Source organism: Triturus cristatus, chromosome 7, assembly GCF_964204655.1.
Source record: "Triturus cristatus chromosome 7, aTriCri1.1, whole genome shotgun sequence".
Lineage (NCBI taxonomy): Eukaryota > Metazoa > Chordata > Amphibia > Caudata > Salamandridae > Triturus > Triturus cristatus.
Window position 1 is genome coordinate 705,589,852 of NC_140590.1, and position 27,230 is coordinate 705,617,081.

The 27,230-nt window shown below is 41.2% G+C and overlaps 1 protein-coding gene across 2 annotated transcripts in view; it reads right to left on the reverse strand.

Annotated features, from left to right (window-relative positions):
- BTBD17 (BTB domain containing 17) overlaps positions 1-27,230 on the reverse strand; it is a 103,979-nt gene that overhangs the window by 43,747 nt on the left and 33,002 nt on the right. The window lies entirely within an intron of this gene.

Consider the following 27,230-nt stretch of genomic DNA (forward strand, 5'->3'; position numbering starts at 1 on the left):
CTTTATTAGCATGAGTGACTATGTGTGTGAGTAACTCTATGGATGAGTGGCATTGTGTAACAGGATGTATAGATGTATGAGTACATATGATGAGTGAGTACATGTATGAGTGACTGTATAGGACTGTTGGTGAATGAGTGGATGTGTATGTGGATCTTAGAATTACTGAAGAGGTTGTTGTAACTGGTATTGGTATGTCCATTGTTTTGAAATTTTTAGTCTCTATTTTTGAATGTGTGTATCAAAACTTATATTAAGGTGAGAGGAGGTCTGCCACTCTATCACAAGGATGATGTCATCAGTGAGGTCATCAGTGATGTCATTTGAGATGTCATCAGTGATGTCATGAGTGATGTCACTGACCATGTCATGAGTGATGTAATATGTGACGTCATCAGCAGTGCATTGCGGGCGCGCGAGTTATAGTTAGCTGAACTAACTATAACGGGGCAATTTCATTGGTTTTTTACGAGTAAAATGTCCAGCTAACTATAACATGTGTGAAACCTATGGTTTTTTCACTGAATTTCTAAGGTTTTTTAAATGCTAATTCCTAACTATAACGTGTGTGAAACCTATGGTTTTTTCAGTGAATTTCTAAGGTTTTTTAAATGCTAATTCCTAACTATAACGTGTGTGAAACCCATGGTTTTTTCAGTGAATTTGCAAGGTTTTTTAAATGCTAATTCCTAACTATAACGTGTGTGAAACCCATGGTTTTTTCAGTGAATTTGCAAGGTTTTTTAAATGCTATTTTTTTTTTTTATTCTTCATTTTTTTCAAACATATTTTTAATTTAATTTTCTTATCTTTTATAAAGACTATGCTTAAATTTTTAAAATCCTTAAATATTTTTTTTATATATATTTTTTAAAATAAACATGTAAAATTTATTTCCTGTTTTTTTTTTTTTTTTTTTTTTTTTTTTTTTATAGTACGCGTACCGTAAGCTCACGGTAAGCGTACGGTTTACGCAACGTCCGTAATCTATCTACGCTGCTTGCGTATAGTTACGTACTTTGCGTAGCCGCGCGTACTGCGCGTGGGACGCGTGCGCGCTTACGCAACACGCGCACGTTACGCGGAAGTGCCGGGAAATGACTGTTATGCGCATGCGCGCAAGCGCGTGTCTTTTTTACGCGCACGCGTACTTTTTGCCGTAAGCGCTCCGTAAGCGTACCGTAAGCGTACGGTAGGTCATGTGATCATGAAACACAACTTTTGATTGGTGGAAACTACTTTCAGTTCTAGAACTCTCCTACACCACACCCATTCCCCTCATTTCTGCTTGTGATCCCTTGGAAGAAGGAGCTGGTTTGTCTTTGGGATACGATGGCAGAACAGCAGAGCCCTTCTGAGAGTGAGGCTAGCACCAGCAGCACTGTCTTGAGGCAGAGAGCGAGGAAAGTAAAGCCTTCTTATGTTTGGGATTATTTTACTTTTCCAGAAGGCCAGCAAAAGGTGAATGCACCCTTAGTTACTTGCAGGCTGTGTCAGCGTGTACTTTCTAGAGGTAATCCTGACAGGAAGTATTCCTTTGGGAATCATACCATGATCAGACACCTCAAGGATGTACACAAAAGGACACATGGTCATCTTTTTGGAGGTAACTCTTCAGAAAGACGAGCCAGTACATCCACAGCAGCTCAGCCTGGACCATCATCTGCAGGGCAGACTCCTTCTTCTGCAGGTCAGGTGAGCCCTTCATCTGTGGGGGGAGAATCTCCTTTTGCTGGCCCTCTGGAAATTAACCCTCGGTTTGCGAGGGTTGAAGTACGGTGCGCCACTTGTCACGATCTAATTACTTATAGGGAGACCAGTATTTCCCTAGTGAACAATAAAATAGATCAGCACACTTGTCGTACCGTCTAATATTCCCAATCTTTCTTTCCTCTGTCCCTGCATGAACACAACGGCTCTTTTAAGAGCCAACCTTATCTTTCATCTTTTTTTTACATATGTTTTTAAAAACTTTTTTTTATTTTTTTTTTACCGTACGCGTACGGTAAGCGTACCTTTTTTATTTTTTTTAAAAAAAAAACACAAAAAATCATTTATCACATTACATTGACTTACCATACTCACTCAAAAAAATATTTATTCATTTGTTTTTTTAAAAAATAGTTTTTAAAATGGTTGTAGTTTTCAAAAATTTTCTATATCGATCTGAAAAAAAAGAAAAAAGTATTAATATTTTTATAACAATTTATAATACAGTACACATATTTACATTTTTTTCCAAAAAATATTTTTGCCTCTTTTAACAATTGGAAATCACTTTTACAGACTGACACATTATGAAACCACTATTTTTGATTTATTTAATTGCACGTGTCCAAGCTGTTTTTTTTTCAGACCACCACCATGTGCATTCTCTGTGACTGCCTACACTCCACCAAGGGCAACCAGCCTTAGTGATGCTGAATGTATTTGCATTACAGACTTAAACCTGAAAACCCCACTGGCTTGTAAATACTGTGCATGACTATACACGGCAAGGACATGGGTGTGTGCTAACCCTCTGCTTATTCCCCCAAAAATTCGCTCCCCCTTTCCATCTAATGCAACTGTGAAATCACCAGAGCAAGACGCAATAAATCTCTGCCTATAATTCTTCTATGCACACAGAGTCATATTTTCACATTAGTCCCAAAACGAAATTTCTTTGCCAATTTGAAAGCACACTTACTGCTCTTTTTTTTTTCAGGGGCAAGTGTAAATCACTTTTACACACTGACACATTATGAAACCACCATGTGTAACTACAACAAAAACAATTCCCATTTCTATTATTCATTTCTTAAGTTACCACATACATACCCTCTCAAACTGTAAACTCACCTTTAAAATGAGTTAGTTGTGAAAGAAATGTGACACTCAAACAGCAGATTATCAGAGCCAGGATCTCTGTTGTGTTCACCTCTCTCCTCTCAGCAGAACCAGATAATGGCAAACTTTCCCTCTATTTTTCCACACATATACATGTAAGTTTCAAATCTCAGTGCTTCCCCCTTTTTTTCAAATGTAATCACACATTTCTATTGGTTGAAAACCAACCCTTTTCCAAAAGTACCCTTCCCCCAACTTGACTTCTGCCTAGTACCCTTCCCCCAACTTGACTTCTGCCTGCTACCATAGCAACAGCTCATGGAACACTGCTGTGTTCAGTTAGGTCAGAAGTTCGACACACAATGTTTCAATTCCACAGAGCAAGAGTGCTTGACTTTTCAAACCTAACAGCAAATCCATAGTACTGTTCTTTGGTTACACATTTTTTTGTACCAATACAAAACATGCTTCTATTAATTTACACATACAGCCTAGTTTTTATTCTGGAATGGTATGAAACAGCCAATCAGTTCTTTTTGTTTTGAAAAAAATATGTATGCCTCCATTTCCAAACTGTCTTTCTTTTCATATTGCCATTCTACTGAAAGACACCTCCTGAGTGCATCCAGATCTCCTTTGAAGATGTTCACAGTGTGGATTGTAGGGCACAGCTATGTCTTCTGGAGTGAAAAGTTTGCAGAGAAAACAGATATGGTGAGAGACCTTGCTTTGCCAAATGTAGACATTAAATGGATTGGTCAGAGAGGGTTAAAGTGGCACCAATTGATGCCATTGGTGAAATCCTTCATGCAAATCCAACACCCTGACCTCATAATAGTGCACTGTGGTGGCAATGACCTAGGCACTTTGACTGGGGTAGGTCTGGAAATGCTTATGAAGGACACCTTTGCACAACTGTTTTCACTTTTCCCTAAAACTGCCTTTGTGTTTTCCAACATATGCCAAAGGCAAAAATGGAACTGGTCCAATCATTTCTGTCCACAGATTGACAAAGCAAGAAAGCACGTCAACAAATCTGTTTCTGCTTTCCTCCGTGACTATGGTATGGGTGCCATTTACCACAACAACTTGCGTTACGACATGCAAGACATTTATAGAGGAGATGGTGTGCACTTCAATGATGAAGGGAACAGAGTCTTCCTCTTGAACCTTAGACTCTGCATCGGTACTTACTTGTAGGTACCACTAAAAAAATGACTCCATAAACACAACAGCTCTTTTTAGAGCTCCCTAATTTCTAAACTCTTAAATCTGCTTTTCATTTATTTATTTTTATTTTGTTTACCGTACGCTTACCGTAAGCTTACCGTACGCGTACCCCGTGATTTTTTTTAAAATCAATAAATATTTTTTTTGTACTTTTCTGTCCATCTTTGACCCCCTTACAATTGTTAGGGGGTCTGTAACTCTCCTCATTGCCCCTTTCCTTGTTTTCACTCTTTTTTTTCAGAGTGAAATACACAAAATGGCGGCCGCCGCTTCCTGGTTTCGGCCGATTCGAATGTTTACTAAGATCTAAGAGCCAATCAGAATCGCGCTCGCGCACGCCACCGTACGCTTACCGTAAGCGTACGGTAAGCGTACCGTAAGCTGGCTCAGATATATATATTGATTTAAAGGCTATTTTCTCAGAATCTACTGAACAGATTTACACCAAACCTTCCTTGACCTAGGGACTACCTCTCTGCCAAATTTTGAGTAATTCTGTTCAGCCGTTCGGGCTGTAGCTCGTTCTAAAGGTCCTATGGAAAAATGCATGGGAAAAACGCGTTTTGGGACCCCCCTTTTATCTCAGCCCCCGCTTGACGGATCCCCCCGAGACTTTCAGGGTAGGAGCGGAGCGTAGCGCCCCACCTATTTTGAGAAATTCGCGAGGATTCGTCGACCGGCGCCAAAGTTATTCAAAATAGAATGTTGAGGTTTTCCTATGGAAACGTGGTCCTAACTATAACTACCTACTGGCGACCGCCAGTAGGTAATATATATCTATATCTATATATATATATATATATATATATATATATATATATATATATATATATATATATATATATATATATATATATATATATGAGATACCGGAAACTCCCACAACCTCCGAACGGACGGCGAAGAAGGAGAGACGGACCACAGGAAACTTCAGGCAAGAGTATTTATTCGACCAATTCTCAGCAAAACATGACGCGTTTCGGGCTCAAAAGCCCTTGTTCACATGCAGAGACAAGTTGCACTGAAACATTTTTATATAAGCGCTGTGAAGTGTACACCCACTTCCTGATCACGTGCTACTAGACCAGGAAAACAGACTTCATGTGGTACGGTGCGAAACATTGAAATTAAATTGCACGAAGATTTAAAGAAACCTAAAACAAATGTAGAATAGGGATAGTTGACAATTCATGCAATCTAAAATACGGAAATGTAATGGTAAACATTGTCATGGGCAGCCAGCAAAAAGCTATTACATGAGACTGAACTATTTCAAATGTGAGAGTGTTGATATAACGGGATAAATCCTTTTTAAACACCCAACTCACAGGAAAAGTAAAAACAATGCCATTAAAAACAATACCGTATAATATCATAATATAAAGACACTTAACATCTGTACCAATACAAAAAGGTGCATAGCAGCATTTTCAATAATTTGTGCAAAATAGTGCAAATGTGCAAAATATTCGGGAGTATGTGCAAATATAGCAAGACGAAACAGTAAGATTAAAATAGGAATGAATAAATATTGATAACAATAAAAAGTGCAGTCCTGATAGTTATTGTTAAAATCATATAAATTGCATTTCTAAAATTCCATCATCTTACTGTCGAGTGCTGATAAGTCATAGAATAATGTGTATTATATATATGACAGAAAAGGTATAAGGAAAAAATCCTGCGCTGTAACCAAATAACTAAAGTGCGTGGTGTAAAAAGTAGCCACCCAAGAAGAATATGATGCATAGAGCAAAGAGTAAGAAATGTAAATAGATAAAAATATATATAACTGTAAGTACAGATGTATATATGTGTGTGTTTAACACAGACAAGGCTCATTATATAAAAAAGGACGGAATGAAACAAGGAGATAGCTGAGGTATATATAGGTATAAATACACTCGTATAATTTCTCCCAGGTTAAGTCATCAAATCCAGACACCATTAAACAAAGTTATGCATATCCTCAGTATTGTTTAGGCCATTAGGCCACTTGCTGTCAAACTCTAAGATTTTACGAGTTTCCAACTGCCTTAATAAAAGTTCCCTATTGCCGCCCCTTCGCGGTTTGGGAACATCTGCTATTACATAATATTTAAGGCAGTTGACATCATTATTGTGCATAGACTTGAAATGGCGTGCCACCGGATACGCAGGATCATTATGTAAGATGGCTCTCAAATGTTGTAAGATCCTAACATGCACCTGCAGCTTCGTACTACCGATGTAATTAAGGCCGCAGGTGCATGTCAGGACATACACAGCAAAATCGGTTCTACAGGAGAAGCTCCCTGTGATAGCTACTTCCCTAGTGCTAAAAGGGGTAAGGTAGTGAGTTTTATTAATGCCAAACTTACAAGCTCTACAAGAAGAGCATTTGCGGAAACCAGGGGCAGATTTTAACCACATAACTTTCTGTCTAATTTCAGGGCTGCTTTTATCAAGACAAGTTCCCATGTTTTTCGCTCTCCTGAAGGTGACCGTGGGAGTAGCTGGTACTCTAGTACGGAGTACAGCATCGGACAGAATGATAGGCCAATGTCTTTTGACAATGGATCTTATTTTCCTTTCCTCTCTACTGAAGGTGGTGATCAATCTGGGTCCTGATTCATTTTCTGGTGGATTCTGTGTAGCCATCTCGATTAATGGGTCTGGGCACAGAGTGGACTTGAATAAACTCAGTCTAGGCCGAGCATTGGCTTTTACCATGGCGTTATCAAGAATAGTGTTGGAATACCCCCTCGCTTTTAATCTAATGATGGTGTTATTTAAACAAATGTTAAAATCAGATTCTTGGCTGCAAATTCTTTTGAGTCTTAAGATTTCGCCGTAAGGAATACTGGCGATGAGGTGTTTAGGATGAGCACTTTTGGCGTGGAGTGTGACATTACCAGCGGTGGGTTTCCTGAATAGGGTCGTTTCAATTTGGTTATTTAAAATGTAGACTCTGACATCCAAGAACTCAATGCTGGCCTTATCAATGTGGGATGTGAAATGAAGGTTCATGGAATTGAGGTTGATCGCTTCTATGAAACTTAAAGCTTCTCTTTCATCACCCTGCCACAATATAAAAATGTCATCAATATATCTTAAGTAACAAGCCACATGATTATTGAAATATGCCCCATGTTCAGATTTCAGAACCTGTTCCTCCCACCAGCTGACATGTAAACATGCGTAGCTGGGGGAGAAACAGGCTCCCATCGCTACTCCGCGAAGTTGTTTAAACAAATCCTTGCCAAACAAAAAGAAGTTGTTATTGAGGCACCAGTCAATGAGATTAAGGACAACTTTGTTGTGTTCATACAGTTCAACTGATCTCTTGTCCAAAAAGTACTTAACAGCAGACAAACCAGTTGTATGATCTATGCTCGTATATAAAGACTCAATGTCTAGAGTCATTAATAACATGTCATCAGACCAAGTTAAGTCTTTCATTTTTAGCAAGAAATCTCCGGTGTCTTGTACATAGCTAGGTAGTGCCTTGACCATGTCCTGTAAAAAATAATCAATATATTGACCCACTTGTTCGGAAACACTCTTGATGGCCGAGATAATCGGTCTCCCAGGTACTGGAAAAATACCTTTGTGGATTTTGGGAATGAGATAGAGTATAGGCAGGACAGGAAACTCATTATGGAGGAATTTAAATTCATCAAATGAAATTAGTCCTTCCCTTCTGTATTGCGTTAGAAGTTTGTATAGAGTTTCATTGGCCTTGATGTATTCTTTATGAGTGGATCTTGCGTAACAATTTAAGTTGTTGAGCTGTTTGTTAGCTTCATTCACGTAGTCAGATTTAGGCCAGATAACTACATTGCCTCCTTTATCCGATTTTTTGATTATTATCTCGTTGTTTTCGCCTAGCTTGGACATGAGATTGACATACTCCAGTTGTTTATAATGAGCTTTTCTGTTGTACTTTTTCTTACTTGATGCTTGCCGATGTAGTTTCTTGATATCCTCAACAACACAGTCATGAAAGACATCTACAGCATCTTTAGGCATAAGTGGAATAAAATTGGATTTAGGTTTGAATGGGCTAAGACCAGCCCCCTTCTGAGTTAAGTTGATCTTGCGCAATCTATTTTGTGTATTCATGTCTAAATCCAAATCAGAGGAAGGCGATTCAGTGGCCTCATCAAGGTCATGTACTGTCAATAGTAGAGGAATATCAGCAACGGTTAATGTGGTGTCATCACAGGCAGTATTGACATTCTCAGAATCATTTTTATTTTTATTTTTATTTTTGTTTTTCATTGCAAAAAACTTTTTTAGCTTTAATTTCCTGATAAAGCAGAAAACGTCAATACGGGTAGAGGCATAATTGAAATTTTGGCCCGGGCAAAAATTTAATCCAAGCATCAATAATTGTTCTTCAGCTTTGGTGAGGGTCACTGAAGATAAATTGACAATATTTGTTTTTTCTTAGAGTCTGGAGCACTACAGATAGAAAAGACAACTCTACCACCAAAGTATAAACCAAGAGTAGGTGTTCTGAACAACATAAGGGTTACATTTAAAGTTACATTTGATTCCACACTCAAGTTGTGAAACTTCTACTCCATATTCCCTACACTAGACGCCTTGCATTAAAATTCAGTGCTGGGTTTCCATCCTTGCTTTTCTTCCGCTCTAAATATGATGAACAACTGCACAATGACATACAGATATGTGCCTCATCTGCAAACAGACAGACTAAAGGACTTTCAAAATGTCAGTTTTCTCACACTTTTATGTGATGCATGAAAGCATCTCTCAGGGTTCTAACAGGGTTACATATGTCAGTGCAAGCTAATAAAACAGAAGCAGTGGTTAATTTGTAAAAGAAAGCATGCCGGTGCCTTAACCTCTGGGAAAACGCTGGTGCGCTGAATAGGAAGGCTGGTAGCCGAAGGCTGGTAGCCTTAAATCCACCTCATCATGCTTTTTTAATCCACTGCTAAACACTCGCTGCCCCTTTATCTCACTCTTGCAGCTTCCTTCTTTCTCCCGTTTTGACAGCTTTCCTCGTTCTTTTCCTTGTCTTTCTATTTGTGTTTTTTCCCCTCTCTTGCTCTCCGGAGCACAGAACATAAAGCACCAGGCATCAGATATCAACCTCAAAAGGCCCACATCAAAAACTTAATGCCAAAAGCTCGAATCAGATATGCAACACCTGCTGTTCATTTTCAAAATGTGAGTAAAGGACAAGTTGTTTTTCTGTTGTTCATACTCTATAGAAATAAAAATAATTTGCAATAAATGCTGCTGAGTAATTTTGTCATTACCGTATATCAGATAAGTGGAAAAAATGCTTTATGTTACTGGCTGGAGGGCTCATATTGAAGACTGGGGGGATATTTGGTCTGGGCCTCATGCTCAAAGAGAGTCTCAGGTTTAGATGCCGGTTAACGTTTTGGAGTTTGAAGAATCTCGACATTGTTAGGGGGATTTAGAGCTGAAACTGGCCTCAATTTATTGGACTATTCGCTGAAAGGACTGTTGTTAATTTGTATAGGGTTGGCGATTGTGTGCTTCCCAAAAAATAATTTGTGGGATACAAGTTATGATCACTGTTTGTGTATTTTTGTTAAGGGTACTTTAGTGAAACTTTAAATACACGATGTTTCTGAATAGGAATTTACCCCGTGTGGTGTTTCTGCATTTGTAAAAATGCTTCAATGTAGTAGACAAAATTTGTGAGAATTTGGTTATTGCACATGCCAGCACTTGTCTATTCACTCTAAATGCCGATATAGATAGCTGTGAGGCACATATTGAACATCTTCACAAACAAATAATTCAGTTATAGTCTTGGATCTAACAAACGACTTACATGCTAATTAATCTAACCCATTATCCAACACATTGTAAACAACAAGCCCTAATTCATCACTGTTTAGAAATGTTCTACAATGTTTAAAACCTTAGGTGCATATTTACTGGAAAGTGACGCAACACTGTGTTGCAAGCCATCTTGCTGTGCCGAGCTGCACCATTAGGAAAGTGCAGAGATGCACCGTATTTACAGCAATACGATGCATGCCTGTGATGGAGCGGGTAAAATATTTTCTTTTTATATACCCAATCCATTTATATATGTTTATATTAAAATGATTAATGATTTATAATAATAATTAATAGTTGATGTGAAAGAACTAAACCAACCTTATTAACAGAAAGAATACACGTGGGAATGCATTTGCATGGCTAAAATAATAGGTGAACTAAGTTTGTATGCATATTAAAACGATAAATGTTGCTTAAGTAATGTTAATGTGATTTGCGCTTAAATAAACCAGCATTAACGGCTTTGGATGTTGCATATGACTAGATAAATGCATACACATAAGGGTATTAGCAAGGGAATAACACTGTTTTAATCATTTCCATGTATTAATTACGATTTTGTGTTTCTTTGCTTAAGTTGACTATTCTGGCCTACCAAAAGATGGCCACCGACTGAAACCTAACTAAAGTACATTACTTCATCATTTGGACAATGGAGAAAGGCGCCTGCACTGACTTCGTTCGTGTCCCTTGTGTGACCTGTCAGACCATGCCCATGAAGACTACCCTGGGCGAGGTGCCAATGCCCCTGAACGTGAAGAAATTGTTACAATTGGGAATATGAGCTGTCGAACCCGACCTGGTTTCAGCGAACTGATACATTTGGGACCACGGATTATTCTTTCCCATACATTTACTTTGAGACTTCTTCCGCATGGGAAAATTTGAAAATGTTTCCTAATGTACTGAGATGTATTTGAATTCAGCCAATCGTATTCCTGTGAAATGAGAAAATGTAACATTGATATGTACATTTTAGTATAAATATTAGACTAGCAGAGACGGAAGTTAGGTCACGCCATTTATTCAGAAGCTACTGACGGAGAACCGATGATCAGAGATCCTTATGCTGACGGAGAGGACGGTGACTTTATATGATATAACAAGAACTCTGACGAATTTACTGAGGACCAGTTCTGACTTAGAAAACGACGATTAGCCAGAATAGGTAAATATGACAAAAGATGATATTGCATTATTAAGATTTAACCTGCATTTAAATTAGATAAAAGAAAATCATTATTTGAATTAATGTGTCGGGTGATTATTTCATTGAAATGTTTATTAATTAATTTTGAGAGTTAAAGTATCATTGAACTAAATAACAACTAAATGATTCGATCGACCTATTGATGGAGGAATTGTTAGGGTGATTCAGGTGAAGTGGTTTCCCTCTATCAAAGAGAACAGTTGTGGTTCGGATCTGATGTCCCTTTGTAGGCACGGATAGTTTGAGAGAATGAATGTTGGTGTTATGGGCCCCACCAGCGTGTGATGTGTGTATGTGCGTGTGACTGAGAAATCATTCTGTCCGTGGAAGTAAGGGGAAATTGAGTAACCTGAACTGCACCAGTATTTCTGGTAGCTAGAGATGGTTTTTATTGTTTTGGTTTAATGGTTTTGGCATGTATATAGCTTATCGATTATTGATTGGTATTGATATATGTACTAACACTATATGTTGAAGTCGTATTGAGTTTTATGTTGTCTGTACGGCTTCTGGGAGGTAGGAAGTCGGGAATTGGTAACAGTTCCGTAGTAGAGCAGAGGTAAGTGCTGCTCTCGGGAAAGACGGGATTGTGATTGCCCGTAGGTACACGGGAGAAACGTCTGACAATTGAAGTTGCACGGCGCATTGTCTGGGTTCGATTTGGTAGCATCGCCGAGTGTTACCATTCGTGATTTTTTCTGTGTGAGAGAAGTGTGAATGATAGCAAAGGGTTACCTGTGAAATTTTGGTCTTAGGTACCAGGAAACCAATTGGCATACCGATAACGCTTATCACTGAAAAGGTAACAGGTGTTCTCTGAGCTTGGTAGAAGGACAAAGTAGAGGTAAGTGCTGCTTTGTTAACATATGTTATAATTCTGTAGTAGGACAGACGGTTCGCTGTTCTCGGGAAAGACAGGATTCTGTGTGAATGTACTACTTTTTCTTGTGTGAAAGTGTGTGAATGAAAAGGCATTCGGGTTAATTGCGAAACTCTGGTTTTATTTCTCAGGAGCATTGCGTTTCCAACTCTGGGGCATATCAACAACAACCGGCGATAATTATCGCTCAGCGCTCTTAGCGTGAGGATAATTATCGCCGGCTAGCGTGAATTTTTATCGCTGAGATAGCGTGCTATTAGCAACGCTTATCTCAATAGCGATAAAAATCTACACGCTAACAGGCCAACGTGAGATTATCGCTGGAAACCCAGCGATAATCACACGTTACCTTGTTGATAGGGACAGGCAAACTTAGCCATGATATCCTCCTTCCATAGGATATCATGGCTAAGTCTGAAAATTAGCAGACGTAAAAAAGCAGCGTTAACCGCGGTTAGCGCTGCTTTTTTTGTCTCTAACAGGGTTAGCGACATTCTTGATAATAGGAGAAATGTCGCTTAGCGACATTTCTCCTATTATTTTACTCTGGAACGCCTCCTTTGCATCTCATTAGAGATGCAAGGGGAAGCGTAGAGTAAAAGGGTGCTAACATGCAAATTTGCGTGTTAGCACCCTGTTGTTGATAGGGCGCTAGTTTTATCTCTGCTTTTTTGGCTTTTAAAGCCAAAAAAGCAGAGATAAAGCCCTTGTTGATATGCCCCTCTGTGTCTTAATTCTGGTGAAAACAGTTAATTGATGCTTGGTAGAAGGGTGAAGTAGAGGAATGTGCTACTTTGCCAACGGACGTAACGATTCTGTAGTAGGGCAGAGGTAAGTGCTGCTCTCGGGGAAAACAGGATTCTCGTGGGAAAAGTCTTTTGCTATTCTGTGGTTAGTGAAGCAGACAATGGAGATGTTTATACGTTGTAACTAACAGTATTGTAACATTCAAACAAAAGTTTACCAAGTAGTTTGTAAAGGAGGGGTAGACTGAAGACAGGAGTCAGGAGCAGGAGCTGCTGCAGCGACTGCTGACGTCAGAAAGACCGCGCTGGGATTGGACAGCCAGTCAGAAGTGTAAAACGCTCTGGATTGGTACGTCAGTGTAAAACCGTGCTAGGATTGGAGATGTAGAGGGTGACATAGACGCTCCAGGATTGGTGCGTTAGTGTGAGTCGCGCAGGGATTGGAGATTGTGACAGTGACGTAGACGTGCCAGGATTGGTGCGTGAGTAAGAGTCGCGTTGCTATTGGACTAAAGATCGTACAGTTGCAGAAAAGACTAAAGGGTTTACGAGAGAAAGGAAAATGTATTATCATTCACCCGAGAAAAATAAAAAATCCTTGTTTAGTAAAATAAAAGGATGGTTTGTGAAAGACAAAGAGATTGTGACTAGGGAAGGACAGTTATTTCCTCCGACGAAAACACCCGCATCCTTCCTGGTTGCGAAATATGGGTACCATACTTGCATCTGGTTAGACAATTGGGCAAAGTATACAAAGGAAGACGGAGTTTTAGCGTTTCCAGAAAATGGTTCCTTTAATTTGGCAATATTAAGGAATTTACGCGAGAGGATGATAAGCTTAGATCCGTGGCCTAGACCTACGCAGTTCGAGGCTTTGACAGAGTGGGAAGACGAGATGCATGAGCGAGAAAAACAGAGAAATGGCAGTAGATATAGATATATGTTCGGACGGCCAAACAATCGTGAAACTCATTTTGATCGAATGAGAAGGTGGCGAGACGCAAGTATGACTGAAGGACTGTTTCCCGTAAGAACTGCAGGGGAAAGTGTGGGAAGGAAATGCATAGAGAAAAAGCATAATGTAGAACCCAGAAGGTACGGAGCAAATGAGATAGAAGATGATGTCTTGGATGATATGTTTTACAAAAGTCCACCTCCGTACAGGCAGGAATCAGAAACGCCGACCGCAGGTACACCAGTGGGGGAAACTCTGCGAATCATTAAGACAGAAGGTACGACTCCAGAGGTAAAGAGAAGGAATTCTCTTAGGGAAAGAGAGATGGAAAATAAGATTGAGAGTGAAAATTCGAGGGAACTAGCGAAAACCACATTAGAACTGACGAAGAAAATAAGAGAATTGACTAAAAATCTAGAAGCAGTTACAGTCCCTGTAACCATAGGTCCAGTTATGCCCATTTTTGAGAAGCAGAAAGAAAGTGAGCATGGTCTAACAGTTCCGTATGTGAACAATAGACAAGCGGAACAGCCCCTGATGAGAGCAAAAGAGAATCCTTGGAGACACACCATGAGTGAAGGTGAACTACATGTGTCAAATAACCCATTTTATAATCCTGATACTGTAGAAAGAAGCAGAATGATTGGGGGACCAATATTAGAACCACAGAGACTGACAGAACCAGGAAATGTAGAAAAATCAGTGGGTATAACTACAGACGAATTGAGCGAATGGCTGAAGGGCTTGCAAGGTAAAGAGAAGGAATCCCAAACCATTGATGTGGCAAAATTTTGTATGGTGTTAGAAGAATTAATAGTAGGGACAATTCCCACAGAAAAGCTGAAAATTTACCAGGATGAGGAATTGTTGTTCTTATGTAAGAGTATCACTTGGAGAGCCAAGAATTTACATGACAGACTAGCAGAAATAGCAAGTGAAATGGGAATTGACATGGACAAGGTGAAAGCTTTACAGAAGCCTTACCGAGTGGATTTCACGGAAAAGGATATTGAAAATCTGAACACTGCAGGTGGAATAGGGCAGATTAAGGACATAATCACAGTGTTGAGGAAATGGGGAGATGTGGACAAATGGAAAAGCAGGTGGTATAGGAAACGGGATGATACCTCAGACAGAACTTTTCCAGCATTTCCTGTGAGAGAAAAGGAAAGGGTAGTGACAGAATTTCCCATGAGAGAGATTCCAGGAGGGGGATATGTGCATGTCCCATGGACACGACAGGATATTTTGTCATTTACAAATGACTTCCCTCGATTGCGAGAAAAGCCAGTCGAGTGGTACAGATAGGTAGACAGATTTGTTAAGTTGTCAAAAGTGCTGTGGATTGATCTGAATAGCCTATTTGATATAATAGTGCCAGCAGACTTCTGGGCAGAATGCAAAATAGTCATAGATTGGCCAACTAAAGAGTACCCGAGAGATCCCAAAACAGGAGCACCAGACCCTGAGGTAATGAAGAAATATGAACAAGTTATGGTGTTTTTGAAAAACAAAGTGCCTCCCAAAGAAACAGACTGGGTTAAAATAGATCGAACACATCAAGAAGCGAAAGAATCAGTTCATGCTTACTATGAAAGGCTAATATTAGCTTTCAAACAGTTTAGTGGAGATGACAATCTGGGAGAAAAGGATCTAAGTCATTTTGTGTACAGATTTGTGTATGGTTTGCGTCCCAAAATTGGGGAAATGATCAAGCAGCATACCGTAGACTGGCAAAGCAAGAAAATAGATGAGATCCTAAAGCATTGTATTGTATTGTATTGTATATCGATTTGTATAGCGCGATTGCTGCCCCAAGGGCGTCCAAGCGCTGAGGATGTAGACAGAGTTGGGAGGTACAGCAGAAGTTTAGGACAGGTTGGACCTAGCAAACAGAAGAGTCTTCAATTGTTTGCGAAAAGAGTGCAAGTTGGGGTTGGACTGGAGTTGTAGAGGGAGTGAATTCCACAGTTTTGAGGCGTTCAGAGTGAACATTCTGCCTCCAGTTCTAGCTCTCTTAACCTTCGGGACCACGGCCAAGAAGGCTTCCGTGGAGCGTAGATTCCTGCTTGGGTGATAGCGGGTGACTAGATTGTCATTTATTGCTGGACCTGTTTTCCAGAAGGCACGATGTGAGATACATAATGCCTTAAAAGCCACTCGCTGCTTCACCGGCAGCCAGTGTAGACTTTTTAGTCCAGGTCTAGCTGACTGCGTACGTGGAATGTTAAGCAGGATACGGGCTGCGCAGTTCTGCACAACCTGTAACTTCCGTAGAGTCAGCTCTGGGGCTCCCACGTAGAGGGCGTTATTAAAATCCAGCCGGGACTGTATCAGGCCTTGTACTGCCACCTGTTTGGCCTCCATTGGTAAAAGGGGCAGAACTTTTCTGAGTGTTCTGAGCAGGCCGAAACATGTGGCAGATAACTTGGTGGCCTGGTGGGTAAATGTAAGACTTTTGTCCAACCAAATTCCCAGGCTCTTTACATTCTCTTTGGGGATAGGGGGAGTACCCAGACATGAGGGCCATAAGGAGGTAAATGGTACTGGTGATGCTGGGCCCAAGAGCATGAGCTCAGTCTTGTCTCCATTGAGTTTTAAGGAGGAAGCTGTCATCCACCCTTTAACCTCCTCCAAACATTTCATCAAGCCGGACGAGGTTTGCCTGTTGCCCTCCTGCGTCAATGACACCACTAGCTGGGTATCGTCCGCATATGATATGATCTTAATACCATGCGGTTCGATGACCCCAGCGAGCGGTCTCATGTATATGTTGAACAACACAGGGCTCAAGGAGGAACCCTGCGGAACCCCACAGCTCACTGATTTGCTGACTGACACTGTGTCCCCGTCAAAGATCTGGAACGATCTGTCAGTCAAAAAAGAGTCAAACCACCTCAGTGCATTGCCTGTTACCCCGATGTCAAGGAGACGGTTCAGTAAGGTGGTATACCTGACCGTGTCGAAGGCAGCACTTAGGTCAAGGAGGATCACTGCCACTGATCCTCCTTGATCCAATATCCTCCGTGACTCTTCAGTGACTGCCAGCAGCGCAGTCTCAGTTCCGTGCCTGGGTCTGAAGCCTGTCTGAGTCGTATCTAGTAATAGGTTGTTCTCTAGGAACTGAATTAGCTGGGTGTTTATGTATTTTTCCAGGATCTTACTTGCCCAGGGGAGCAATGAGATGGGGCGATAATTGGCGTGATCTTCTGGGTCAAGATTTGGTTTTTTTAACAGTGCCCGTACCATGGCTCTTTTCCAAACAGTGGGCACAATACAGGATGAGATCGAGGAATTTAATAGATCCAGAATTACGGGAAAAGTGGTTAGACTTGCCCGCAACATGATCTCCGGTAGAGCTGGATCAAGTGGAGAGCCAGATTTGACTTGCCAAGCCAGCATGTTCAGGATGTCGAGGTCTAGAGGTGGGAAATGTTCTAGAGTTGGTTGGCCTGGGAGGATGGGATGTGTCGAGAGTGCTTCCTCAGCACCTCCAGAATTTGAGGTTACTGTCGAGAAAGAGGAATAAATCCGAGAGACTTTATCATGAAAGAATTCCGCTAGCTCGTTGCACTGATCTTGCGTTTTTGGCAGAGGTGTAGCTGTGTTTAATCTAGTGCATTTTTTAACCAGGTGAAAAATTTCCCTAGGTTTGCATTTGGCTTCCCTGATTTTGTCTGCAAAATAGGCAGCCCGGGCCGTCCTTACCCCGTCTCTATAGGCCTTGATTGCTTCCCTATATTGCAACTTTTTCTCCGGTAGGGAGTCTAGGCGCCACGCTCGCTCTCGTTTTCTACAGAGGCGTTTTTTCTCCCTTAGGGTGTCTGAGAACCAGGGTGCTGATTTATGCAGCCTCTTTGATGTGACTTTCCGACAAGGGAGAATAGTCTCCAGTGAGTTTGTAATCCAGCCCTCATAATCCTTGTTCGATAAGTTGGGGTGTGTATGAAGGGATGGGCGGGTGGATTCTAAGTTCCTGCACCACACTTCCACAGGAAGTTTAGGCCAGTTCCTCTTAGCTTTTACTTGGGGGGCAGGCGTGGAGGGTTTGCTGGTGACCCAGGTCAGCGGGATTAAAAAGTGATCGGACCAGGGAAGGGAAATGGGATGACCCACCATCAACTCGAAACAGTTGCTAAAAATTGGGTCGAGTAAATTGCCCTTTTCATGGGTAGGGGCTGTGACCCGCTGAATTAGCTGTAAGGCTGCCAGATCGTCAGTTAGTTCCATAGCAATATGGTCTATGGGAGAATTGAAATGAAAATTAAGATCTCCCAGCATAGTATAATTAGCTAAAGCCATGGCTCGTTTAGCTATGATATCAGGAAGAAATTTGTGGAACATTTTAGCCGGCTCTGGGGGACGGTATATTAGAGTGCCAGAGAAGGAGCTGTTAGCAGTAAATTCAATGCTAAAAGCTAGGCTCTCGCATTCAGGGATGGTTTCGGTCGTAATGCGGCACTGGTACTGGCCTTTCAGTATAATAGCCAGACCTCCTCCTCTACCCTCTGTCCGGTCCAGTCTATGAATTTGAAAACCAGGGGGTAAGGCAGAGATTATGTGTGGCTCTGAATGGGGGGGTGAGCCAAGTTTACGTCAAAAAGACGGCGTCCGGCTTGCGCTCCTCAAGTAGTAGAGCGATTTGTGTGCTATGTCTCGGGAGTGATCTACAATTTAACAAATACATATGGTATTCCTGCGTCGTGGGTAGTACTGTGGTGTTATGAAAAGAGTGTTTACATCCAAGGCAATGGGGGGGAAGGTCGGCTGGTGCGTAGATGTGTGCGCAGTGGACAGCCGCCATAGCCCCAATGTTGTAGATATCTAATGAACTGTATGTCCTGACCTGGGATACGTGGGGGCCAGGGATTGTGGCCCCTGGTCCCGGTTGGGCGCAGACGGGCGCAGACGGGTTTGCCTTTGGCGCGCCTTAGGCGCGCCGCCGGCGCGCCCGCTGCGCACGTCCGCTGCGCGTTCGCCAAGCCAGGGTTTTAACCCCAATGGGGAGGGGGAGGAGTCAAGCCCGAGGTCCACCCTCCGTTCGATCGGCACTTGCCGCGACGGACCGGGGTGCAGGGCAGCTCCAGATAACAACAAGTAAGTGATTTAAAATCTTAAAATACAGTTATGAGCAAAACGTGCAAAATTTTGCGTATTTCTGGTCCTTCGAACCGCACCTCAGCAGTACTCTGCTGCATCCGCTGCGCGTTCGCCAAGCCAGGGTTTTAACCCCAATCCCCCGGAAGTGGTGGGGGGAGGGGGAGGAGTCAAGCCCGAGGTCCACCCTCCGTTCGATCGGCACTTGCTGCGACGGACCGGGGTGCAGGGCAGCTCCAGATAACAACAAGTAAGTGATTTAAAATCTTAAAATACAGTTATGAGCAAAACGTGCAAAATTTAGCGTATTTCTGGTCCTTCGAACCGCACCTCAGCAGTACTCTGCTGCATCCGCTGCGCGTTCGCCAAGCCAGGGTTTTAACCCCAATGCCCCGGAAGTGGTGGGGGGAGGGGGAGGAGTCAAGCCCGAGGTCCACCCTCCGTTCGATCGGCACTTGCCGCGACGGACCGGGGTGCAGGGCAGCTCCAGATAACAACAAGTGATTTAAAATCTTAAAATACAGTTATGAGCAAAACGTGCAAAATTTAGCGTATTTCTGGTCCTTCGAACCGCACCTCAGCAGTACTCTTAGCATGCTAAATACTTTAGTGATGAGATTGAGGCAAAGCAGCGAAAACTAAAAGAAAAGGCAATGTGGGCTCAAGTGAAAGTCGCAGAGATACAGGAAGCTCAGCTGGTTGAACAAGCCAATAACCCAGGCATTAAACCGAGATTTGGCCCAGGAAAAGGAAAGGGTAATATAGAAGAAGCTAAAAAGACGTTTCCATGCCACAATTGTGGAAGGTTAGGGCATTGGAAATCCGAGTGTAAATATCCACCAAGTACTAATAATGAAAATCCATCATTGAATCCACAGGTGCAGTGTGAGGTGAGTTGCCCACCGCAGCAACAGCAGAAGGCTGTTAATCCACAGAATCAGGTGCCAAAACTGCCATTACCGCAAAGCAGGAACACCCAAAGATATAGCAAAGAAGCGGGATTCTACAATGAAGAACAGGTAAACAAACCGCAACGCGCGAGCGCTATATCACAATATTGGCTGCAAAATTACGAGAGTGAGTCAGAGGAGACTTATTGACGGTGCCGAAGAGAGGAAGAAGGGTGCGTACTTGGCGCAACTCTAGAAATAGACCAGACAGGACCATTTGTGGATGGGAAAGATAATTACTTTTCTAGTAGACACTGGAGCTACGCGATCTACTGTCAGGTCAGCAGATGTGAAAAATCTTCCTCTCTCGGATGAAACAATCCAAGTAGTTGGTGTTTCAAACACCCAGATAAGGACCTACCTTACCGAACGGGTAAAGGTTAAAATAGGGAAATTCACAGACATGCACCGATTCGTGGTGTGTGATACTAGTCCTGTGAATCTGTTAGGAAGGGATCTACTGTGCAAAATGAATTGCACCATATTCTGTACTCCAGATGGAATAGCGTTTTAGACACCAGATGAGGATGTATTGTATAAGATGACAATAGCTAATCAAGAAAATGGAATTACAGGAACTTATGCAGTATTTAACCCAGATGAATTACCCAAAGAATTGAAGCAGTCAGTGAAGGCAGGAGTCTGGGATTTTACTGGAGAAGATGTAGGCCTAATGAGAAATATAGATCCAGTAAAGATTACACTAAAAGAGGGAGTAGTTTATCCAAACATTCTCCAATATAGACTGACACCTGAAAGAATTGAATGGGTGACACCTTTAATTGAGAAAATGATTCAACAAGGAATATTGAGAGAAATAATGAGCAGTCCATGTAACTCACCTATAATGGGACTGAAAAAGCCCAATGGGAAGTTCAGGATTGTGCAAGATTTGAGAAGGATTAACAAAATCGTTGTGTCATGTTGTCCCATTGTTCCAAATCCATCAGTAATTTTGTATCAGATTTCCCATGATGCTGAATGGTACACAGTAATTGATTTGTGTCATGCTTTCTTTTCCATTCCGTTGCATCATGACAGCCAGCCGATTTTTGCATTTCGGTTTGGAGAGCGTATTTTGGCATGGTGCCGAATCCCACAGGGGTACACAGAGAGCCCCTCCATTTTCAATCAGTTGCTAAAGAAATCTCTGGAAAGTCTTACCATGCCTGAAAATTCAGTTTTGGTCCAGTATATTGCCGACCTATTGGTGGCGTCAAAAACACGTGAAGCTTGTGAAACGGACACAATAGCTTTGCTGAATCATTTGGCAGATGGAGGACTAAAGGTATCTCCGACAAAATTGCAATACTGTAAAAAAGAAGTACAATATTTAGGTCATACCATTGAAAAGGGCTAAGAAAAGTAACCATAGACAGGATCAGAATTATTAGAGGAATGAGAGCTCCAATGACCCAAAGAGAGGTGAGAATGTTCTTAGGGATGGTTGGTTACTGAAAATTGATGAAAAGTGAGGTTAAAGACCCCCTTGAATTGAACAAAGAAGAACTAGCAGCATTCAGACAGTTAAAGAACAGCCTTTGTGAAGCTCCAGCTCTGGGAATGCCAGACTACGAGAAAGAATTTGAATTGTACTGTAGTGAGAGAAATGGATGTGCACTCTCAGTGTTAATGCAGAAACATGGAAGACAAAGGAGACCAGTTGCATATTTTTCGTCAATGTTCGATCCAGTGGCGGTAGGTTTGCCAGGATGTCTGAAAGCAGTAGCTGCTACCTGCCGAAGCCTAGAGCAGAGCGAAAGCATCGTGATGGGATATCCAGTAAGAGTGTTTGTACCTCATAATGTGGCGATCCTTTTAACAAGGAGCCGAACACAGTTCATGTCACATAGTCGGCTGACGAAGTATGAGAAGGTCATTCTAGGTGCAACCAATGTGAGTCTGGAAAGATGTGTGAATGTGAATCCAGCTACACTTTTGCCTGATGCAGAGAGAGTGGAGGTAAGAGATGATGTTGACCATGATTGCTTGGATGTGCTTGACTTTTGCATGAAACCTCGACCAGACATAAAAGATTTACCATTGCCAGAAAGTGATTATGTGTTGTTTGTGGATGGGTCATGCTTGAGAACACACGAAGGATTGTTGAGTGCGGCCTATGCTATATGCCCAGTTGCTGCAGTCATAGAAGCATCACACTTGAAAGGAGTTAAATCCGCTCAAGTAGCAGAACTAGTGGCATTGACAAGGGCATGCAAAATTGGGAAGAATGTGAGAGTGACTGTGATAACAGACAGCCAGTACGGCTTTGGAGTTGTCCATGATTTTGGCCAACTTTGGCTGCAGAGAGGTTTCCTGACCTCAAGTGGAACTCCTATAAAGAATGCAGAAGTGGTGGGAAAATTGCTTGAAGCAATACAGTTGCCAAAGGAACTGTCAGTGGTAAAATGTGCTGCTCATAGTCAAGGTAGTGATTATATCACTACTGGGAATCGCTATGCCAATGACATGGATCAGTATTGTGCCTGAAATCAGTATTCAATCAATAGGGCAAAGGAGAAGGACATGTTTTCTTGCTCCATAATGTTTACTAACGTTGTGGGAACATGGGAAGAAGTGAGGCAGTTACAGGATGAAGCAGGAGATGAAGAAATGAAGCAGTGGGTAAAAGCAGGTTGTGCACCAAGGGAGAAAGATCATGTGTGGGTCTATCGGGATGGAAGACCAGTAATGCCTGATAGCATGATGTCAACCTTGGCACGGATGTATCATGGCCAAGGACATCTGGGAAGAGATGCCATGATAAGGGCTTTTAAGCAGACCTGGTACAATGCAAAATTCAGGTTGATAGCAGAGAGTCTCTGTCAAAGATGCCTAATATCTCAGCAGTACAATCCTGGAAGGAAAACAGTGGTGAGCCTAGGTACAATAGGCCGAGAGGGAGGACCCTTCACCAGAATGCAAATAGATTTCATTGAAATGCCTCCTTATAACAAGTTGAGGTATGTTCTGGTGGTAGTTTGTCTATTTTCAAGGTGGGTGGAGGCATACCCAACAAGAAGAAATGATGGAATCACAGTGGCCAAGCTCTTGTTGAGGGAATTCATCCCAAGATACGGGTTCCCAGGGACCATAGAATCAGACAGAGAAAGACACTTTTACAATGAGATCATGGCATTGATTTGTGAAGCATTGGGTGTACAACAAAAACTGCATTGTGCCTATCTACCAGAGGCTTCTGGTGTGGTTGAGCAAATGAATGGTACGATCAAAAACAGAATAGGGAAAATGTGTTTAGCCACAGGAATGAAATGGCCTGATGTCTTGCCTCTAGTCCTGATGACAATCAGATCTACTCCAGACAGAACTACAGGTTTGAGTCCCCACAAAATTATCATGGGACGAGCCATGAGACACGTATTTGTTCCAGTCAACAAATTGATGACAATAACTGATGACATGATTTTGGATTACTGTAAAGGCCTGGCTGACGCAGTCCATTCTGTGTTTCACCAGGTTGGAGCGGACGCCACCACCCTTGAGAGAAAACCAGCCTATGACCTGAGCCCAGGTGACTGGGTGAGAATAAAAGTCCACAGAAGAAGGAATTGCTTGGTTCCAAGGTGGGGAAGGCCAAGGCAAGTTATCTTGACTACAACAACTGCTGTGAAGTGTGCTGGACTGATAAATTGGATACACGCAAGTCACACTTTGAGAGTTCCAAATCCGGCAGATAGCATTGGAAAATAATATTTCGATGATTCAGAATCGAGTGATGATTCAGGCAATGAGAATGCAAAGTCAAAAGAAAATCCTGAAAGGGGGGAAAAGGAGCCAAGACTAGTTCCGACTCCAAGAGAAGAAATTTTGAGGAAGAGATTACAGATTTCAGATGGTTCAGATTCTGGAGATGAGCAAAACGCCAGTGGCGAGCGCAGAAAGAAGAAGAGAAAAGAAAAGAATGTCCAGTCAGAAGTAACATTTACACCAGACGAAAGAGTAGAAGAAGTTCCACCTGAGAAGATTCTTGAAGAAGAAGAAGCGACAGAAATAGAGAGAGAGGGACAGATTGCTGCGGAAGACCCCCGAGGAGGTGTACGGACAACCAACACTGAGTTAGGTGAAGGGACAATCAGCAAACAGAAAGATTGCGTGTCGGAGACCCGAGGAGGGACAGAAGTAGGGCCGACTCAAGAGGTGGAGAAAGTAGCTGGTGAAAAAGAAAAGTCAAATGAGACAGAATCTGAAGACAGTGAACCAGAAGGTCGAGTTCTGAGAAAGAGAACTTGGATCGAAGAGAGAAACTGTAGAGAAGGCAAAACAAGAAGAAATGCTAAAAGAGACCTTTGGCCAAACAAAATAAAGAGACTGAGATATCGATTGACACAAGTCCAACCCTCAGAAGCTGAACAAGTGAACGAAGTTACAAGTCAGCACAGAGAAAAAGTGGGAGAGACAGAAGTGTCTGAAGGAAACAAACGATCGAGAAAACCGAACCAGAAGTATAAGTCACCTGAATGGACGTACGTGGCACTGCCTGAGCAAGGAGAAGAGGTAGATAGTCAAGGAAATCCAGAGGAGACTTTACTGAAAGTGGTGAAGGAAGAAGAAACAGCGGAAATCCTGAGAGTTATCCTATCCGATATCGGAGAAGAAGCGGAAGATCAGGAAATTCTGTATGTGGATGATGAGAAGGAGGTGAAAAGCGATGAGAGGCCAAGCTGAGTGATTTCAAGAAGGTCCTTGTGGAAAATATAAAGGAGTTAATAAGAAACTGAAGAATTTTTGGATAATCTGATAAGGGCCTAGCTCTTGCAGGGAAAATACAAGAAGCGGAGTAGAAGAGGCTAAGTCAAAAGACATGGTTAATTTTAACAAGATGACTAACATAGATGATAACAAGAGTAGATGTACCTTTATGAGGAGATGGTGCAAGGCATGTTGTTGTTGTACAGGACTATTAATGCTTCTTTGGAGCGTACTCGCTTTTTTGATCTCTTTCAAAGTAATTTTAGATACACTAGAAGGGCATACAGAGAATATGACTAACATAGTGAAGAGTTCACAAAAGATAGTTCCATTTAAAACAAGCACTGAGCATATGCACAAGGATAGGTCTATAACTGATTTTTCTAGCAATGTTTTTTCAGAATTATTGTATGAATATGTAAGAACAATGGACGTAAGGGATTGCTACGTATGTATGCAATTACCTGCATCTGTTTCAGAAGGAGTGACTTACCATCACCTTCCAGCAACTTATGGAATAACATGTAGCGTTTTAACCAGTATATTTTATCAAGTAGGGAAATTAGAATATAATCTGTCTAATATAGATAACATTCTTGGACAATTGCCCATGAATAATTAATTGAATCCAGCTAAAACTGCTAATGTACTAGGTGAGATTTTTATAGAGACTAAAGAACTAACTTTAGAATATATTTTTAGGAACAATTTAACTTGCAGTTTGAAGACAGAAGAGAAAATATTTTTAGATATGGTCGAAGAAAGGAGATTGAAAATACATAAAAATGCAGAAGGACATAAAGAGGGGGAAAACATTTGGGAAATAGATGGGAGAAAGGAGACAAAGGGTGATGCTAGACCAACAATAGCTATAGTCTCACCACAGAAAGGCAAATTATGCATTATGTGGGAAAGATCCCAATATGATTATTATTATATAGGGACAAGTGAGTGTCATGATTGCATCTGGATGGGGATTTAGAGGCGGAGAAGATCCAGTTTTTCCTGGACTGTATTATATTTGTGGGAACAAGGCTTATTACAGGTTGCCTGACCATTGGTATGGCACATGTTATGTTGGCCTGGTCTTTCCAAAAATCTTTCACATGGATAGAGTAGAAAATAGTGGACCATATAACCTACTAATGCGTAGCAGAAGAGAAACTTGGTTAGAAATTGTAGGTGATATTTTCGGAGCCTTGATACCAGCAGTGGGAATATCTTTGAATGCAAATAATATTCGGAAATTGTCAACCATAGTGGATCGCTTGTCAACAAGCACCGCTGGAGGATTTCTTTTGGTAAATACTGAAATGGTTGCTATGCGTGCTATGATTATGCAAAATCGACTTGCCCTTGATATCTTATTGGCAAAAGAGGGTGGAGTCTGTGGAATGCTGAAAGTTCAACATTGTTGCACTTACATTCCTGATGAAAGCAAAGATCTAAAAGTATATATTAAAAATATTACAGAACTGCATGATGAAATAGTATCACTGGAGGTTGAAAGTATCTGGACTAGAATTAGTAATAAGATGGCTGTTATTAAGAATTTCTTAGGTAAATTAGGTAGTACTATATTAGGGAAAATATTATTTCCATTAACGTGTGTGATTTTCATATTATTAATACTTAGATTAGGATGTATGTGTTACAGACAGAAGAAATAAAAAGAAAATTAGACGAGAAATTATCAAAAAGAAGGAAAAGAAACAAGAAAGAGATTTTAATGAGATAGAATTGGAAGAATGGAAGGAGAGTATGTATGACAAAACAAAAAGAGAAGATGAAGGAGAAACAGAATTTTAATTGAGCAAGAAAACATTTCGAATTTCCATAAAAGGGGAAAAATAAAATTTTTGTGGGTTTTGTTTGTGGTGATAAAATCACCAAAGGGGGGATTGATGGAGCGGGTAAAATATTTTCTTTTTATATACCCAATCCATTTATACATGTTTATATTAAAATGATTAATGATTTATAATAATAATTAATAGTTGATGTGAAAGAACTAAACCAACCTTATTAACAGAAAGAATACACGTGGGAATGCATTTGCATGGCTAAAATAATAGGTGAACTAAGTTTGTATGCATATTAAAACGATAAATCTTGCTTGAGTAATGTTAATGTGATTTGCGCTTAAATAAACCAGCATTAACGGCTTTGGATGTTGCATATGGCTAGATAAATGCATACACATAAGGGTATTAGCAAGGGAATAACACTGTTTTAATCATTTCCATGTATTAATTACGATTTTGTGTTTCTCTGCTTAAGTTGACTATTCTGGCCTACCAAAAGATGGCCGCCGACTGAAACCTAACTAAAGTACATTACTTCATCATTTGAACAATAGAGAAAGGCGCCTGCACTGACTTCGTTCGTGTCCCTTGTGTGACCTGTCAGACCATGCCCATGAAGACTACCCTGGGCGAGGTGCCAATGCCCCTGAACGTGAAGAAATTGTTACAATTGGGAATATGAACTGTCGAACCCGACCTGGTTTCAACGAACTGATACATTTAGGACCACGGATTATTCTTTCCCATACATTTGCTTTGAGACTTCTTCCGCATGTGAAAATTTGAAAATTGTTCCTAATGTACTGAGATGTATTTGAATTCAGCCAATCGTATTCCTGTGAAATGAGAAAATGGAACATTGATATGTAAATTTTAGTATAAATATTAGTAGACCAGAGAGGGAAGTTAGGTCACGCCATTTATTCAGAAGCAACTGACGGAGAACCGATGATCAGAGGTCCTTATGTTGACGGAGAGGACGG